Consider the following 18,577-nt stretch of genomic DNA (forward strand, 5'->3'; position numbering starts at 1 on the left):
CTTCGCCCCTTGTCCTTTCAAGGATTAATAAAATAGAATACTAATCAGCAGCTGAGGTTGATGGTATTGAACAACTTCTCTTTCCACCAAATTGCAGACATGGTATCTTCGTTAGAAGCAATTGTAATTGGTATTGTTGCAATCGTGATGATGATGATGATGATGATTGCAATAATAACAATAACAATTGTTTCTTACGAAGATACCATGTCTGCAATTTGGTGGAGAGAGAAGCTCATCAATACCATCAACCTCAGCTACATATTTAATTTCAATTATATTAGCACCCCAGTCCTTTGCCCTTTGCAACTTAGAAAGCATGGATGGTTCAAGTGAACTACGATGGAATTTGAACATGGAACTTAATAAAATGCTAGTAAATAGTGTTCTTGAGCAAAACACTTCATTTCACGTTGCTCCAGACCTCTCAGCTGGAAAAAAATGAGTGATCCTGTGATGGACTGGTGTCCTATCCAGGAGGGGAATATATATGCCATGGAAATTGGCTCTTATGACTTGGTATAACTCAAAAAAGCAACTTTGCCTTCATCTACTTTAAACCCATTCACAAGGCTTTGCTCTACCTAAGGCTATAATAGAAGGCATGATAGATCGCATGATAGATCGCCAGCCACTAAACCTTTTTCTATTTCCTGTTTATTTTTGTGTTCCTTTCTGTCAAAGAGCTTAGGCTCGAAACATTAAAGACTTTCTCACTTCCTGAGTGTTAAACTAATACATCTGTTTGTTCTTTACACACCCGTCTTCATCCTTTCTTTCTTTGTAAATTCTCACTATATGTATATAAATATATGTATATATATATATATATATATATATATATATATATATATATATATATATATATATATATATATATGTGTGTGTGTGTGGATATATGTATATTCGCCATGATAGATCACTAGCCACTAAACCATTTTTATTTTCTCTCCCTGCTTATTTCTGTGTTTCTTTCTGTCGAAGAGCATAGGCTTGAAACGTAAAAGGCTTTCTCACTTCCTGAGCATTAAACTAGTACATCTGTTTGTTGTTTGCACACCTGTCTTTGTCTTTTGTTTTTTGTTTTTTTGTAAATTCTCACTAAAATAGAAGGCACCTGCCCAAAGTACCATGTAGTGAAACTGAACCCAAAACTGTGAGGTTGGAAGCATGCTTCTTAACTGCACAAACATATCTTTGCCAAGTCATGTCTGCCCCTAGAGATATTGATATCTGAATGAACCACCAAGAGGATCTTCATATATTTGCTAGAAATCATAGCCAAATCTCCCACATATCACACCTTTGCTATCTTAAAACATACATGTAAAAAGATGGGTTGGTCACGGCTGGAACACTTTTGATCATAAGTCTGCACAATCAAGTCTATTCAACAAGAACACCAACCAACATATAAAGTGAAACATACCTTAATAAACAATGATGATAATGATGATTGTGTGTGTGTGTGTGTGTGTGTGTGTGTGAGTGTTAGAAACTAAGGATATAGTTTCTTGAACTGTTTCATGTTTCCAGTTGTTCATATGAATGAAGTGGAGAAGCAGTATTATAGCAAAATGCAAGTAAAGATATTTGAAAACATTAAATTAGTGAAATATGCTGGGTCAACAGTACATCATGATTTAATTGGCTGTTGTAAACAAACATAGAAAATGCACCGTATATGCATTTTATTACTTATCATGTGGTACTTTCATGTAGTCATATGTGAAAACATGTTAGTTTTATTTCTCTCCAGTATTATGTGTTAAAAAACACATAATGTAGCAGCAGACGAAATACCGCTAAGCATTTCACTCGGCGTACCAACATTTCTGCCAGCTCACCGCCTTGTTAATACTAATTTAGTATTAACTGATGAATAAATATTCTAATGTGGTCTTGCCAGTTAATACTAATTTAGTATTAACTGATGAATAAATATTCTAATGTGGTCTTATAAAGAAGCATTTCTCCAAAGAGCATGGCATCATGTGCTACAGCTGGGCCAAAGACCTTACTGCTTCTGTAGCTTGTATTTATGTAGAAGAAACTTTTCTAGTGTGAACGTATCTCTACATTATTACTACAACCCCAATATCCCTATCACAGAAAATAACACCACAACATAATATATGTACACCATTGAACATACATTATGTAGAGGATTCCAGGTTCTACACCCATTTACACATAGAAAATATTGCTTCTAATTACTTTATATATATTACGTAGAGTATTGTAAATAAGAGTGATTAACAAAACATGGCATGTATGCAAGGCACACAGCACTACATTGGTTCTGTAGTAAGAGTATCAATAATGATGATGATAACACAGTGACGATGATGACAACAACAACAACAACAAGAAAAAGAAAAAGAGCAACAACAACAACAACAACCATGGCTTCAAATTTTGGCACAAGGCCAGTAAGTTCAGGGGAGGGGGTTAGTCAAACACATCAATTCCCAGTGCTCAACTAGTACTTATTTTATTGACCCCCAAACGGATAAAAGGTAGTCAGCTTTAGTGGAATTTGAACTCAGAACATAAAGACAGATGAAATGCTGCTAAACATTTTGCCCAGCATACTAATGATTCTGCCAGCTTGCTGTCTAAATGGCAATAATAATAACAATAATTTTATGAATGGAGAATCTCGAAGCAGATAAAGTACTAAATAATAGCACACAAATATTGGGTTAGAAACCCTTTGGGGAAATATTATTATTATCATTATTATTATTATTATTATTATTCATTCATTCAACTAAAAATTCTTAAAGGGGGTGCCTCAGAATGGCTGCAGTCTAATGACTGAAACAAGTAAAAAAGAAAATGATATATATGTCCAAAATATCAGCTTCAAAAGATTCCATTGGTGTAGAGGAAGAGAGAGATAAACAAAGAGAGTGAGAAAGTGAGGAAGAGAGACAGCATAATATAATAATAATGATTTCAAATTTTGGCACAAGGCCAGCAATTTTGGGGTGGGGGTAAATTGATTGATTTTACTGTTCCTGAGAGGATGAAAGGCAAAGTCGAGCTCAGCAGAATTTGAACTCAGAACCTGAATATGGACGAAATACTGCTAGGCATTTTGCCCAGCATGCTAACGATTTTGCCAGCTCAGAAGTGAAAAGAATTCATAGAGTCTTAAAAGCGAGAGTGGTACCTATTGTGATTGAAGCATTTGGGACCAGCTCAAAGAGAGCAATATTCTGACATCAAAAGCTGAAAACACTAAACTTCATAATACTAAACAGCTGGCAGTAATACTTGGAACAGCTCATGTGTTGAGAAAAATGTTGTGTCTCTAAGCTGTGGGATGGAGCTGAGACATGACATAGATAAATCAGGTTAAGCTGAATAATAATAATAATAATAATAATAATAATAATAATAATAATAATAATAATAATAACGACTCATGTACTGTGAAGAGCATTACCGCTGTGAAAACAACATCCATTCATGAATTTATTTATTTATTTATTAATTTTTTTAAATACATATTTTACCTGTGAATTTGCGTGTGTAAACTGGGAATGCATACAATAAGCTTCTCTGCCCTAGGTGTACGGAAAACACTCGGCGAGAAATGGAAGAAAATTTGAAGAAAGAAGCAAAAAAACATAATAATAATAATAATAATAATAATAATAATAATAATAATAATAATAATAGTAATGATAAATGAAAATCAAAGTTGCTTACTTATCGACCCATCATGCCTGTTTGATACCAAGATCATGAAGAAAGAGGAAGAAAAACAAAAAATACAATCCCTTAAAGTTTGAAATAGGAAGAATTTGGAGCATGTGAACAGTAAAGATTGTGCCTATAATAATTGGTGCGTTGAGAACAAAGAGCCAAGATAAGACAAATGGCTGAAGGAGATTGAAATAGAATGCCTGGTAGAGCTCCAAGAGAAAGTTTGTCTCTTAGGGACAGCAAGGATTATCAGGAAGGTTCTAAATACATGAAAGACTGCTGAAAACTCGTGGATACCTAAAGTTACATGTAGTAACTCACTATTCACTTCCGGGTAACACTGCCAGACCAGGGATTTCTGGAAGTTATCTATGGGCCCAATCCAAAAGTCCTCTGGAACAGACCAGCCAAATCATTCTTACCGACACCCAGAGTCTACACAAGAACATTGTTACACCTGCCTACCACTAACCCTCTATAGAATGCTTGAGTGGAACTTCCACCGACCACATTGCCTGACTGACAGAAGACAGTGAGCACCTGATGATACTCTAGGTGCCAGGCGCCCTACCTTGGTCTATGCTTGATCAAGGGTTGCAGCTCAGACAGAGATTCAGCCTGTTGAAAATTGTGTCTGGCAAATAGTGGCCACACTTGCTCACTGTCTAGGAAGTACTGGAGATGCCACAGCCTCAGCTCATGTCTGCACATCAGCAGCCATGGCATGCCCAGTGCTCCAGTCAGTAGGTGTTGACAGCTAATGGGGTGCCTGACCACAGAAAGCAGAAGAGTACAACACTCCAGTTTGGTCAGACATAAACTGGGGCAAGGCATGACAGTCAGGCGATAATATATGAGGGAGGCAATGCATGTATTTGCTATCTCTTCCCGACCTTTCAGGATAGCTTTCTTTAGGCCCATTTCTGGGGAAAATTGGCCACCCTTGATTATGATAATGGTGGTGATAGTGGTAGTGGTGGTGATGGTGGTGATGGTGGTGATGGTGGTGGTGATGGTGGTGGTGGTGATGGTGGTGATGGTGGTGATGGTGGTGGTGATGGTGGTGGTGGTGGTGGTGGTGGTGATTCATGGCTATAATTGGAAGTAAATTAGATCAAAGACAGGAATTATGATGATGATGATGATGATGATTTTGACAACAACACAGCCACCCCAACTAACAACAGCAACAACAGTAGTGGCTCGTTAGAAAATAGTGTATAAAGCTTATACAGTTGTGGTTAATAATTATGGTAAGTGGAAAGTAAATATGAAATTAAATCTAACCGGAAATATTATATTTCCATACTTGTTATATTAAATGCTATCTCTCCCCCTTCCTCTCCCTCCCACTCTCTTTCCCACTCTTTCTTTATCTTTCTCTCTCTCTCTCACTCTGTATATATATATATAAAGATATATATATGTGTGTGTAATACATATATCTACGTATTATATGTATATATATACATATATTTATATCATCATCTATAAATATATATGTATATATATATATATATATATATATATATATATACATATAATACGTAGATATATGTATTACACACACATATATATATCTTTATATATATATACAGAGTGAGAGAGAGAGAGAAAGAGAAAGAAAGAGTGGGAAAGAGAGTGGGAGGGAGAGGAAGGGGGAGAGATATGTATATGTATGTATATATATATATATATATATATATATATATATATATATATATATATATGAAAGAAGGTTTGAAAATGCACTTATTTTTCAAAAATATTTATTTACTTAACCGGTTTCACTTTTTTAGAAAAAGATTATCAAAAGTCTTTGAGAATAATAAAAAATGTTAAAAAACAGTTTGAGTATTAAAATGCATATATACATTCTTTGGTGATAAAATATATTTAAAGTATAAAGCTTTGTATGAACTTTGTAGTGTTACATACTGATTGTCACACATTCTCTGATATTAAGGTGAAATTGTTAAAAACAGTGTTAAAAACAGTGTATGAAAATACACATATGGAAAAATACATATACATATTCTTATACATATTCTTTGACAATCGAATAAAATTGAGAAGGAACTGACCTGGCCTTTTTCTCTTGTGTATATTGAAGGAATGTTTTACTGTCCTAAGAGACAGTATGATATATATATTTATATATATATACAAATATATATATATATTATGTATGTATTTGTGTATTTATGTATTTATCCTCCAGCCATTGCTTGACAACTGGTGTATTTACATCGCTGTAACTTAGCGGCTCAGCAAAAGAGACCGATGGAATAAGTACTAGGCTTACAAAGAATAAATCCTGGGATTGATTTGTTCAACTAAAGGCAATGCTCCAGCTTAGCCACAGTCAAATGACTGAAGCAATTAAAAGAATAAAAGAACACACACACACACACACACACACACACACACACACACACACATATATATGTGTGTATGCAGGGTGTACAAGCTAAATTTGACGATTTACATAAAAAGAAAGGAAGATACAATATCATACCCAAAGCTAAAATATTTTTAAAGAATCAAAAAATATCAACTAGATTATGTTTGGGAGATATCAGTTTATACTAAGTAGTTGCTCTCAACTTCTTCCATGGCTTCAAGATGGTTCCAAAATCTGGCAAATACGTTCTTCACTATGTCCCTGGGAAGATCTTGAACACATCCTTGATCTTGGCCTCCAGAGCAGGCAGAGTGATTGGTGTCTTGCTCAACTGCACTCCACACATATTAATCTATGGGATTACAATCAGGGGAAATTGGAAGGCCAGAAATTTGGGCTGGTGAAGTTGAAGAAATTCTCTGACAACCACTTCTGAGACTTTCTGGAGATATAGCAAGGAGCTGAATCCTGCTGCCACAAATTTAGTCTTCCAGCTGTACCCTTATTTAGCCACGGTTTGATCACAGCTTCTAGCAGATTCACATGGCCATCTGAATTGAGCCTAACAACCTTTTTGGAGATGTTGGGTGGCACCCTCACTGGGGGCACACCCAAAGACTATCACAGTTTGGGGGAACTTGGTTTTCATGATATCCATATCACATCTTACATGGCCTTTACAACAATAACAGAGCATTGAACAGTAGTCATGATGCCAGCTCAAATCATCATGACACAGGTAACTTTTTTCAATATTCAAATAACTTCCAGTCCTCCATGTCAGCGAACTTTTTCTCAACTACAAATTCAATCTTTATGCTCCCCAACGCTGGTCAATGTTCACCAATACATCAAGCTGTTCCTGAAAAAAAGAAGACATAAAAAATAGTCAAATTTAGCCCAAACACCGTGTGTGTGTGTGTGTGTGTGTGTTTCCAGTCTTCCCTAGATGAGGTTTGGTGACAGGAAAGACATCTAAACAGCTAGCTGTAGAAAATTTGCTTTAAGAAATTCCATCTGACTCATGCAAGCATGGAGAAGTGGCTGATGATGATATTTAAGCATCATCCCTATCATCATTATCTTAACATTCACTTTTCCCTGCTTGTATGGGCCAGTATGTATATGTATGTATGAATGTATGTATGTATTTATGTATGCATGTATGTGTGTATGTATATATATATATATATATATATGTACATACACACACAAATGGAAAAAAGAAGTGGATTTCCATGTGTAGTTATACACATACATACATACATACATACATACATACATACATACATACCACTTTAGACAAATGTTTTCCTAAATCTAATAGATGCCATACTATTTTATGTCAACTCCACTAATTTAGAGCAGCATATGCACCACATAAACAATAGTAAAATGTGGAAACAGTTTGATAAACTACCTATTGGATCTAGCAAACATACGCACCTATATACCAACAAAAGAGATGTAAACTACAATGATAAGCACCAAATTGTGACAGTAGAAATGATTATGATATAGCGAACACTGTTACAACATTGGAAAATGAAGTCAGATCTACCAAATATACAAATAGATATAATAAATGCTCATGCAGAGAAAGATCAAAATGCCCATTGACGAACCTCTGTATGAGTACAAATCTTGTTTATAAATGTACTGTGCACACAAGGGGAGATCTGTATGTTTACATTGGGTGAATGGCTAAGTTATTTAAGAATTGTTATCACAACCATGTAGCCAGCATCAAAAGAATCAATGAGAGACATTGAACATCTTTGGTTGATTTGGTGTGGCAACTGAAGGAAGATAAAATTAAGTGTAACTTGGTCCACATAGTAAGCCACACAAAACCATACAATATCATTACCAGGAGATGCTAACTCTGCTCTGAGGAATCCCTGTCTATTCTGTGGACCAATAAGATCATTAATAGAATTTCTGAAAGACTCTCAAGATGCCTACATGCATATAAATGTACTTTCGCACAATGCAGCAGGAATTAATTTGAGTGACTGTTAGCATAATTTACTTTAAGGTATGGATGGCTTAAGTTTAACTTTAATCTCCCCATTCTTATAAACACCAAGTAACTATTTAACTTGCTATGAGAACATGTGTGCACCAAACCATACATGTGCATATGCTCACATCTTCATGGATGCTTGTATGAGCAAGTGTACATGCCCCATGCAGATTGTGTGAGGGTGTTTATACATCCATATTCCTCAACAGTTATTTTAAATATTTTTCTCTCTGCATTGCATGTTCCTTTCTTTTTAGCATCTGTTACTTTATTTTTGATCTTCTATATAAATGATCCTTTAATTTGCTGCTTTTCTTTGCATAAGAAGATACATTGCGGAACTGTTATTTTAATGAGTTATATCTATTTATCATCTGAAGAGATACATCATTGTCGGGTGCTCCTGAACCACTTGTGAGGGATCGATGCTAAATGTGTTGAAACAATTGTCATGATTAATAAAAATTCTTGTATCTTCTATCTTCCATCTTTCATATATATATATATATATAGATAGATAGATAGATAGTATGTAGATGAGGTTATTATCCAAGCTGTGTTCTCATAAAGCACATCTAATCATTCCAGTGCTCCAAAATTATATGTGACTATTATCATTGTGTGAAGCATGCATAAGAGTTGAAAATCCCTCAAAAATATTATTTGCAGAGTAGTTAAATATCAAGTTGGAAAAAAATTTTTTGGTATTATTCATTCACCATTACATGTGTTTCATTTGCTAATAGGAGTTATAAAATTGTACATGTAGAAGAAACATGCATATTGGTAAATAAATAATACCAAAAATCTTTTCCAATCTTTTGTTGTGTGTGTGCGTATATATATATATATATATATATATATATATATATATATATATATATATATATATATATATATATATATATATATAGAGAGAGAGAGAGAGAGAGAGAGATAAATACAGGGGTTGGACAAGATAATGGAAACACTGGTGCTTATTTTACTGTATTTTCTAATCAAGATTAGTTAGTTATAACAATTTGGATTGCATGCAAGAGATATGTTAATGTATTGCTGACATCTAGAACCTAATATTATCGTTTTCAGATAGTTATATTTATATATAATAAAATACGTGACCTTTTCGATTTTCAAACAGAGAAAATTGTAGGAGCTCAGATGGCTAGAGCCTCACTTACTAAAACTGCAAAACTATTTCATGTTTCGAGAGGTACTCTCTCTAAAATTGTGACAGCATTCCAAAACAAGGGAAAGTGAGCTCTGAGATGTGTAATTCTTGTTGGAAGTTAGTAGTCTCAGGAAAGGACTGCAGAGCATTAGAGAGCATTGTTTCCAAAAATTATATAACTACTGCAACCCAGTGGCAACCAAAACCATTTGTTGGAAGTTCCATAGTGCTAGATATCGTGGGAGAGCTGCAATTTCAAAATCTCTTCTTTCAAAATTTCAAAATCCCTTCTTTCTGCCATCAGAATGGGGAAATTTATTAAAATGATGTAAAAATCATTAGAAGTTCACAATAAATCAATGGTAGAATGTTATCTTCTCAGATGAATTGTCTTTCATGCTTTTCCCAAGTTCAGGATGAGTTTATCATCCCAGCTGCTTGACCTCTGGCATTAAGCATGAAGATGGGTCTTGGATGATTTGAGTAGCAATATCTTAGAATTCTCTTGGTCCTGCAGTTGCACTTCAAGGCAAATTTTGGACAATAAAGTTCATTCTAAGGTGCAGCTATTACTTCTTAATGGTGAACCAAGATAATAATGTGCCAGTTCACACTGCTACAGTGATTCATAATTGGTTTCAAAAACAGAAAGTAAAATGGAACACTTAAATTGGTCTGCACAATCATCAGATCTAAATATTACCAACCATTTATGGTGCACTTTAAAGCAACAAGTGAGGAATTGCTTCCCTCCTCCAACATTTTTGAAGGAGCTAGAGCAGATTTCGCTCAATGGATAGATCAAAGTTCCTCTAGCAACTGTTCAAAAGCTGTATGAGTCTATTCTTCAATGTATTACAGCAGCTATTGTAGCCAGAGGAGGGCCAACTCCATATTAAATAAACCTTTCTGCTATAAGCACAAAGCCTGAAATTTTTGAGAAGGGGACCAGTCAATTACATTGACCCCAGTGTTCCACTGGTACTTAATTTATCGACCTCAAAAGAATGAAAGGCAAAGTCAACCTTTAGCAAGGTGTTTCCCTTATTTTGTTCGACCCTTCTAAATGTGGCTTAGTGGTTAGAGTATTTGGCTCATGATTGTAAGGCTGTGATTTCAATTCCCGCAGTGCATTGTGTCCTTGAGCAAGACACTTTATTTCACATTTCTCCAGTCCACTGAACTAGCAAAAATGAGTTACACCTGTATTTCAAAGGGCTGGCCTTGTCCCATTCTGTGTCCCTAAGAACTACAGTAAGGGTATGCATGTCTATGAACTGCTCATCCACTTGCATGTTTTAATTTCATGAGCAGGCTGTTCTGTTGACCAGATCAACTGAAACTCTTGTTGTCATAACTGATGAAATGCCAGTATCTTAGTAGTATATATAAGATACATGCACCCCTCCCCCCACCCACGCACACTCATGTAGTATGTGTGTATGTAGATGTAAATCCTGTCCTCCTATCATTTAGCAAGACAACCAATGTTGGTTTGTATTGTCCCATTACTTAGCAGTTCAGCAAAAAAAAACAACTAAAAAAACAAAAAAGATAAGTATGGAACTTAAAATAAATACTGGAGTCAATTTAATTGACTAAACTTCCAAGACTGAAACATGTAAAAGATTGATAGGGTAGTGAGGAGAGGAACTTTGTAGACATTCCTTGATTGATGTGATTGATGTGATTGATGAGATTGACGTGATTGGTGTGGTTGGTGTGATCAATGTGATTGATGTGATTGCTGCGACTGATGTTTAGTTTGAACTTTGTTGCTTGATATCTCTTGAGTAGGTGGAGGTAATTTCAGTGCACTGTAGGGCAGTTGTAAAAAAAAAATGTGAAAAAATAGTACAATACAACGAGTCAAGGAAGAGAGATATGTGTGTGTATGTGTGTGAATGTATATGTGTATGTGTGTGAATTTGTGTGTGAATTTATGTGTGCATGTGTATGAATGTATATGAGTATGTGTGTAAGTATGTATTTGTGTGAGTGTTTCTATGTATGAGTATGTGTGTGTATACATATGTGTGTGTGTATTTCTGTAACTGTGTATGCATGTACGTGTGTGTGTGTGTGTGTGCATTTCTTTGACTCTGTGTGTATGTGTGTGTGGGTGTATAGGTGTTTTTGTGTGTTTTTTTCTCATAGATTCAGTCCCTCTGTATGGTTCTTATGAGCAGATTTGAATGATGGAAACTGAGAGAAGCCCATTTATATATTAGTGTATGCATGTGTGTGTGTTTGTGTGTAAAATAAGTGAATAACAGAATATCTAGCATTAGATTTATTTCATGGTTTACAATTGTTTCAGCAATTGGTAAATGACCAATAAAAAAAATCATGTGTATAGACATGATAGAGAACAATGCTATAATAATGATATAATCATGTGCATTATGCCATGTACATTACATAATAATTTCAGCAGGCATTTAATCATAACCAAGTGAAAATATAATAAACAAATTGGTTATTTCACAGAAAAGAAAAAAATTTGTTTTGGGTTGAAGGAGAAGATGCCAAAATTTAGAATATCAGCAAAAAGGAAAACAGATGGCTCAGTTGCATTTTTTGCTATCATAATTAGATAGGAATCATTTATCATTCTAAGGACGACCATAAATATAAGCAGGAGTTTCAGTGAAGAAGTTATGTAACAATACAATAGCATGTTTACAGTTTCGACCATGCTGGAAAAGGGGAGATAAACTGCAGACACACTCTTCAGTTGGGTTTAAAGCTAAGTGACTAATTACCTCATCAATGGATGAGTGTAATCCATGGTTAGGAGAGGTGCAGCCGAAGTGTCCATGAAAAGTTCGAAGGGTTATGAGGTGGAGGCAAGATCAAACTGGTGTGACCATATGAGTGTGTAACATATGGGGAGAATTCACAAAAAACATATATATATTTCACACATGCATACGTCAAGATCACCAGCATTCTCTCTCTCACACACACAGCTCCTCGTTCTTCGGTCACCATTCTTTCTTCCCCCTTTTGTTATCTCCCCTTTTTCTTAGCTCTCCTGTATGAACTTTCTAAACTTCCTGTCCGCAGAAGCCATGACAGAAGCCATGATAGATCGTTGACCAAACACCATTCAATTTTTTTCTCCTTGTTTTTCTCCTTGTTTTCTCCGTATTCTTTCTGTTGAAGAGCATAGCTCGAAACGTTAAAGACTTTCTGTATTCCCGAGCGTCAAACTAATACATCCTTTTGTTGTTTACACCACCTGTCCTCGTCTGTTGTTGTTTTTTTCGTACATTCTCCCATATATATATATATATATATATATATATATATATCGACTTTAAATAGAGCTCAGAACTGATCCATTGAAAATACTTTATTATAATAATAATAATGAAAATGACCTATGAACATTTCAATGCCATATCCAGAATGATTAATACATATTATAAAATATAATATATATATATTAAACACACACACACACACACACACACACACACACACACACACACACACACATATATATATATATATATATCATTGCTTTCATCCGTGTCTATATACATGTTTCTTCGGCCGTCTGCACATTGTTATGAAATAACAATGTGCAGGTGACACCATTCAATAAACTACTCAATACATTTAAGAATTGTTAATATATAGGCACAGGAGTGGGTGTGTGGTAAGTAGCTTGCTTACCAACCACATGGCTCTGGGTTCAGTCCCACTGCGTGGCACCTTGGGCAAGTGTCTTCTACTATAGCCTCGGGCCGACCAAAGCCTTGTGAGTGGATTTGGTAGATGGAAACTGAAAGAAGCCCATCGTATATATGTATATATATATATATATATATATATATATATATATATATACATATGTGTGTGTGTGTGTGTGAGTATATGTTTGTGTGTCTGTTTGTCCCGCCAACATCGCTTGACAACCGATACTGGTGTGTTTACATCCCCGTAACTTAGTGGTTCAGTAAAAGAGACCGATAGAATAAGTACTAGGCTTACAAAGAATAAGTGCTAGGGTCGATTTGCTCGACTAAAGGCAGTGCTCTAGCATGGCCGCAGTCAAATGACTGAAGCAAGTAAAAATGTATATGATTCTAATCATTAATTATTGACAGTATCTTATTTGCAACAAACTACAGAAGTTTCATGTGGATAGAAAATATCTGGGTTAGCTTAAATCAAGTTGTAGCTATCTTATACACACACACATACACATACCTTAATATCTTTCTGTATGTCTGTCTTGTCTGACTGTATATTTATCTATCTATCTATCTATTTATCTATCTTGCTACCTATCTCTATCTACCTGTATACACACATACACACACATGTATGTATATATATATATATATATATATCATCATCATCATCATCATCATCATCGTTTAACGTCCGCTTTCCATGCTAGCATGGGTTGGACAATTTGACTGAGGACCGGTGAACTAGGTGGTTACACCAGGCTCCAATCTGATTTGGCAGAGTTTCTACAGCTGGATGCCCTTCCTAACACCAACCACTCCGAGAGTGTAGTGGGTGCTTTTATGTGCCACCGTCACGAAGGCCAGTGAGGCGATACTGGCAACGGCCATGCTCAAAATGGTGTCTTTTACGTGCCACCTGCATGGGAGCCAGTCCAGCGGCACTGGCAACGATCTCGCTCGAATGTCCTTACATGTGCCACCAGCACAATTTCCAGGGCACAGGTGCCATATATATATATATATATATATATATATATATATACAGGTGTGGTTGTGTCATAAGAAGTTTGCCTCCAAACCACATGATTCTGGGTTCAGTCCCACAGTGTGGACACCTTGGGCAAGTCTTCTACTGTAGCTTCAGGCCAACCAGAGCCTTGTGAGTGGAATTGGTGAGCAGAAACTGAAAGAAGCCCATCATATATGTATATATCTATGTATGCATGTCTGTGTTTGTCCCCCACTACCACTTGACAACCAGTGTTGGTGTGTTTTGCACTTTGACAAAAGAGACTGATAGAATAAGTACTAGGTTTTTAGGAAATAAGTCCTGGAGTTGATTTGTTCCACTAAAACCCATCAAGGCAGTGCCCCACCACTGCTTGATAACTGCTGTTGGTTTGTTAATGCCCATCTAGCATAGTGGTTCAGCTTGAGAGACTAATGGTGTAAGTATAGGAATTGATTCATTTGAGTAAACCCTTCAAAGCAGTGCTCCAGTATGGCTGTTGTCCAATGACTGAAACAAATAAAAAAATAAAAGAGGTAGAAACATATTTATATAAAACCACATGTGCACAAACACATGCACATACACACAAGCACATACACACAACCACACACATACATATACATATGCAGACACATATATGTATACACACACACACATATACTTATGTAGGTTATTAGCAAGAGATTTCTCCAAATGTTTTATATATATAAAGGAATTAAAAGTAATGGTATGCTACTTCGTAATAATCCTTATTACTATCATTATTATTTATATATATATTTGAATCATTATTTCATACCATATTAACATCTAATCTCCTCCATTTATAAAAAATATGACTGAATTCGTTGAATGTTGTTCTATAACTTAAATCATTAACTTAATATACTTATATAACTTTTCATATCTATGCCAATTTACATCAGTAAATTCAAAGTAAAGTATTAAGAATCAATGTTAGAAATCTTTTGGAAACTACTCCAATTAAAGGACAAATCCATTTTCAACCCTTTTTTAAATATTATATATATATATATATATATATATACATATACGAATATATATGCTAACTTACATTTATATATATATATATATTTTCTCGTCTTTCTATCTTTTCTGGATGGGATGTCCAGCTAGCCAGATGTTATGTCTCTCTTCTCTCACCGTGCAATATCTTTTTTTCTCTTCTATTTATTCTGTATCCTTTCAAAATTTATCCCAGGCATTACCCATTACAATTCGTCTTGGCTTAGTGATCCAAAACATCTGTCTTTGCCAATCGTTTCTGCATGTCCACTCTGGTGTCGTTTGTTCATTTGAAGCCCTAACTCTCCCAAAATTTTCTGGATGTTGCTGTTTTTATTAAGTTTTCCTGTCTTGCCATTAAAAGCACAAAACAGGTAGTTATAAACAGTTGACAATTGAAGAGGAGTTAAACTTCTTTTGGTATTTTGTCCCATACTTGTCTTTCATTGTGTGTTAATGTATTTTCGCTTGTTGGTGATGTCCTGTACTTAATGTGTATTTTTCATTTTCATATATATATATATATATATATACACACATACATACATATGTATATATATATATCTGTGTATATATATATATATATATATATATATACACACGCATATATATATGTATATATGTATATATATGTATGTCTGTCATACCGGCCATGACGAAGGGAAATAGCCCTGAAACTCGAGTCGCCTTTATATATATATATATATATATATATTTATATTTATATATTTGATCCTTTATATTGAACACTCAATATTTCATCTACATTCAATACTTTATTTCATGGTGCCATCCATTTTTATTTTATTTTATTTTATATTATATATTGTATATTCCATATTCTAGACCCCACATTGGTTTTGCAGGAATATAAATAAAACATAAAAAACAGACAGTGTTGGAACTCTTTTAAACAAAATAATACATATATATATATATATATACATCTGTATGCATATATATATATATATATATATATATATCCAAAACTGATTTCAAAGGGTATGTAATCTCGCTTTTGTATACCAGCTAACCACAGCGAATGTTGGTGATACCTGAGTATGCATGCGTACATGCATGCGAATATACATATGTACATATGAATGAAAGCGCATGTGTGTGCATGCATATATGTGCATGCATATGTGAATATGCATGTGTATGTGAGCTTGTGTATGTTCGACCAAGCGTGTGCGTGCATGTGTGTGTGTGTGTCTGTGTGCATATGTGTGTGTGTGTGCAGATGTGTGTGTGCACCTATGTGCACTCCTTTACTCATGTGAGACATGGACCGTTTACAAACATCATGTTAAAGTCCTTGAACGCTTCCATTAAAACTCCAGATACACAGATCCTGAAGAAAGCTGATATCCTGAATATTAAGTCGATGGTGCACAAACACCAGTTACACTGGACTAGACACCTTGTTAGAATGAATAATAGCAGGATCCCTAAGCAGATGCTATATGGGGAACTTGTTAGTGAAAAGCAACTCCCCGACAGAAACCAAGACTGCGATTTAAGGACTATATAAAGTCCTCATTAAAGGCCTGTGAAATGCAGGAGGCTGATTGGGAGAGAAATGTTTGTCATCGCTATGGATGGAGGAAACAGGTAAAGGAGGGAGTTAATACCTTTGAAGGAACATGTATTCTTCATGAAGAATTTAGGCGTGCTACTCAAAAACGAACTGTTAGTGTAAGGAATGAGAAAAGCTTGGTCTGCAATGCTTGCAGTCGTGTATGTTTGTCAAGAGCAGGGCTCATTTGTCACCAATGGAGCTGCAAGTGTAAAGTATCCGGTAGTCTTGAGTGCTCACAATGTTCCCAAAGGTCAGTAATGGATTTCCTCAGTCATGAGTAGATGGCCATCATGTATGTCTATATGTATGTACATGTGCGTGTATGTATGTATGTATGTGTGTGCATGCATGCATGCGTGCGTGTGTGTGTGTGTGTGTGTGTGTGTGCGTGTGTGTGTGTGTATGAGTGTGTATCGTTTTTCTGTTTTATTTCAAGATTTCTTGTCAATAGAGAAAGAGCCAGATTCTAACCTAGATCCAAGGCTGCTTCTTTGGAATTTCAACATCAACAGCAACAAGGGTAGTTTTGTATGTATGTATATGTGCAGATTTGTATGTTTTGGTTTATGTATGTGTTCTTATGCATATACTTGCATATCTAGACATGCTCATATATTCTTAAATGATAAACTTCTGGAAAGTTTTACAGATTTTAACAGTTCCAGTGGTGGATTGGATCTATAGTCTTTGAATCAGCTCTCTCCTTTCTGGTTTTGAGTAGCCTAAATTTCTCAAGATTGTTACTTAGGCAGTGTGTTACATATCCCAGTGTGTGTGTATGTGTATGTGTGTGCATGTATGTATGTGTATGTATGTATGTGTGTGTGCATGTGAGTGTGCATGTGTGTGTGGGGGTATGTATGTTTGCATGTATATGTGAATATATATATATATATATATATATATATATACACAAATGTTCATGTACATCCACCAAGCTATATGCTTCAATACTTATGTATTCATGTACATATGGATGTTTGTGTGAGTGCATGTATGTATATGCATATGTGTGTATATGTTTATGTAAGTATGTATTTATGCACACATACACACATGAATGTATGTGTGTACATATATATATACTTACAAATGTTTATATACACCCTTCTGTATATGTCTAAGTACAAATGTATGCATGTAGGTATGTATATACACACGAATGCATGTGTGTGTATATATATGTGCAGATGTGCATGTACATCCACCTCGCTACATATATTTTGAAAGCAAAGCTTAAGACATGATGTTTACATCTTATACTTTTCTATTGATAAGAAAGCCTAGAAGATGTTTTCAAGGTCTGAAAAATATACCTCTCTCTGCTTCACTTTTGATCAACTTTGGCAACCATACAGAGTAGATAATTACTGAAGCATGTCTATACTTATACTTATTTACCAGACCACCTCACTCATCTTTTCCTCATCTGAGCTGTTGCCAATTCTTTTGATCGTTTGCCAAACTTACCTCTTTTAAATTATTTTTTATTCCGTAAGTCCTCGCTGTTAAACCAATGTCAAATTTCAATCCTTGCTCTAGCGAAAAAAATATCAAAATTAGTGGAAATATCAACTAATACATACATACTTACATATATGTATGTGTATGTGTGTGTGTGTGTGTTTATTCACATACATACATATATACTCACACAAATATGTACATATTTATATAAATATATGTATAAAGTGAAAATTATGTAGACACATAAGCAATAAGTATAGGACAAATTATAAAATATACAATAAGAAAAGGACATCACCAATGAGTGAAAAATATGTAAACACATAATGAAAGACAAGTACAGAACAAAATACCAAAAGAAGCCTAACCCCTCTTCAGTTGTCGACTGTTAATTACTCCCTATTTCGAGTTTTCAACGACAATATAGGAAAACTTCATAAAACAGCAACATCCAGAAATTTTTAG

At 35.0% G+C, this 18,577-nt stretch overlaps 1 long non-coding RNA gene across 1 annotated transcript in view; it reads left to right on the top strand.

Moving 5' to 3' along the window:
- LOC149132207 (uncharacterized) overlaps positions 1-788 on the top strand; it is a 37,069-nt gene extending 36,281 nt beyond the window's left edge. The window contains exon 3 of the long non-coding RNA XR_016244786.1: positions 1-788. This exon is cut by the window's left edge and continues 556 nt beyond it. This is a non-coding gene — a long non-coding RNA (uncharacterized LOC149132207).
- Positions 789-18,577: the final 17,789 nt, after the last annotated feature.

Source organism: Octopus bimaculoides, chromosome Z, assembly GCF_046866305.1.
Source record: "Octopus bimaculoides isolate indiv1 chromosome Z, ASM4686630v1, whole genome shotgun sequence".
NCBI lineage: Eukaryota > Metazoa > Mollusca > Cephalopoda > Octopoda > Octopodidae > Octopus > Octopus bimaculoides.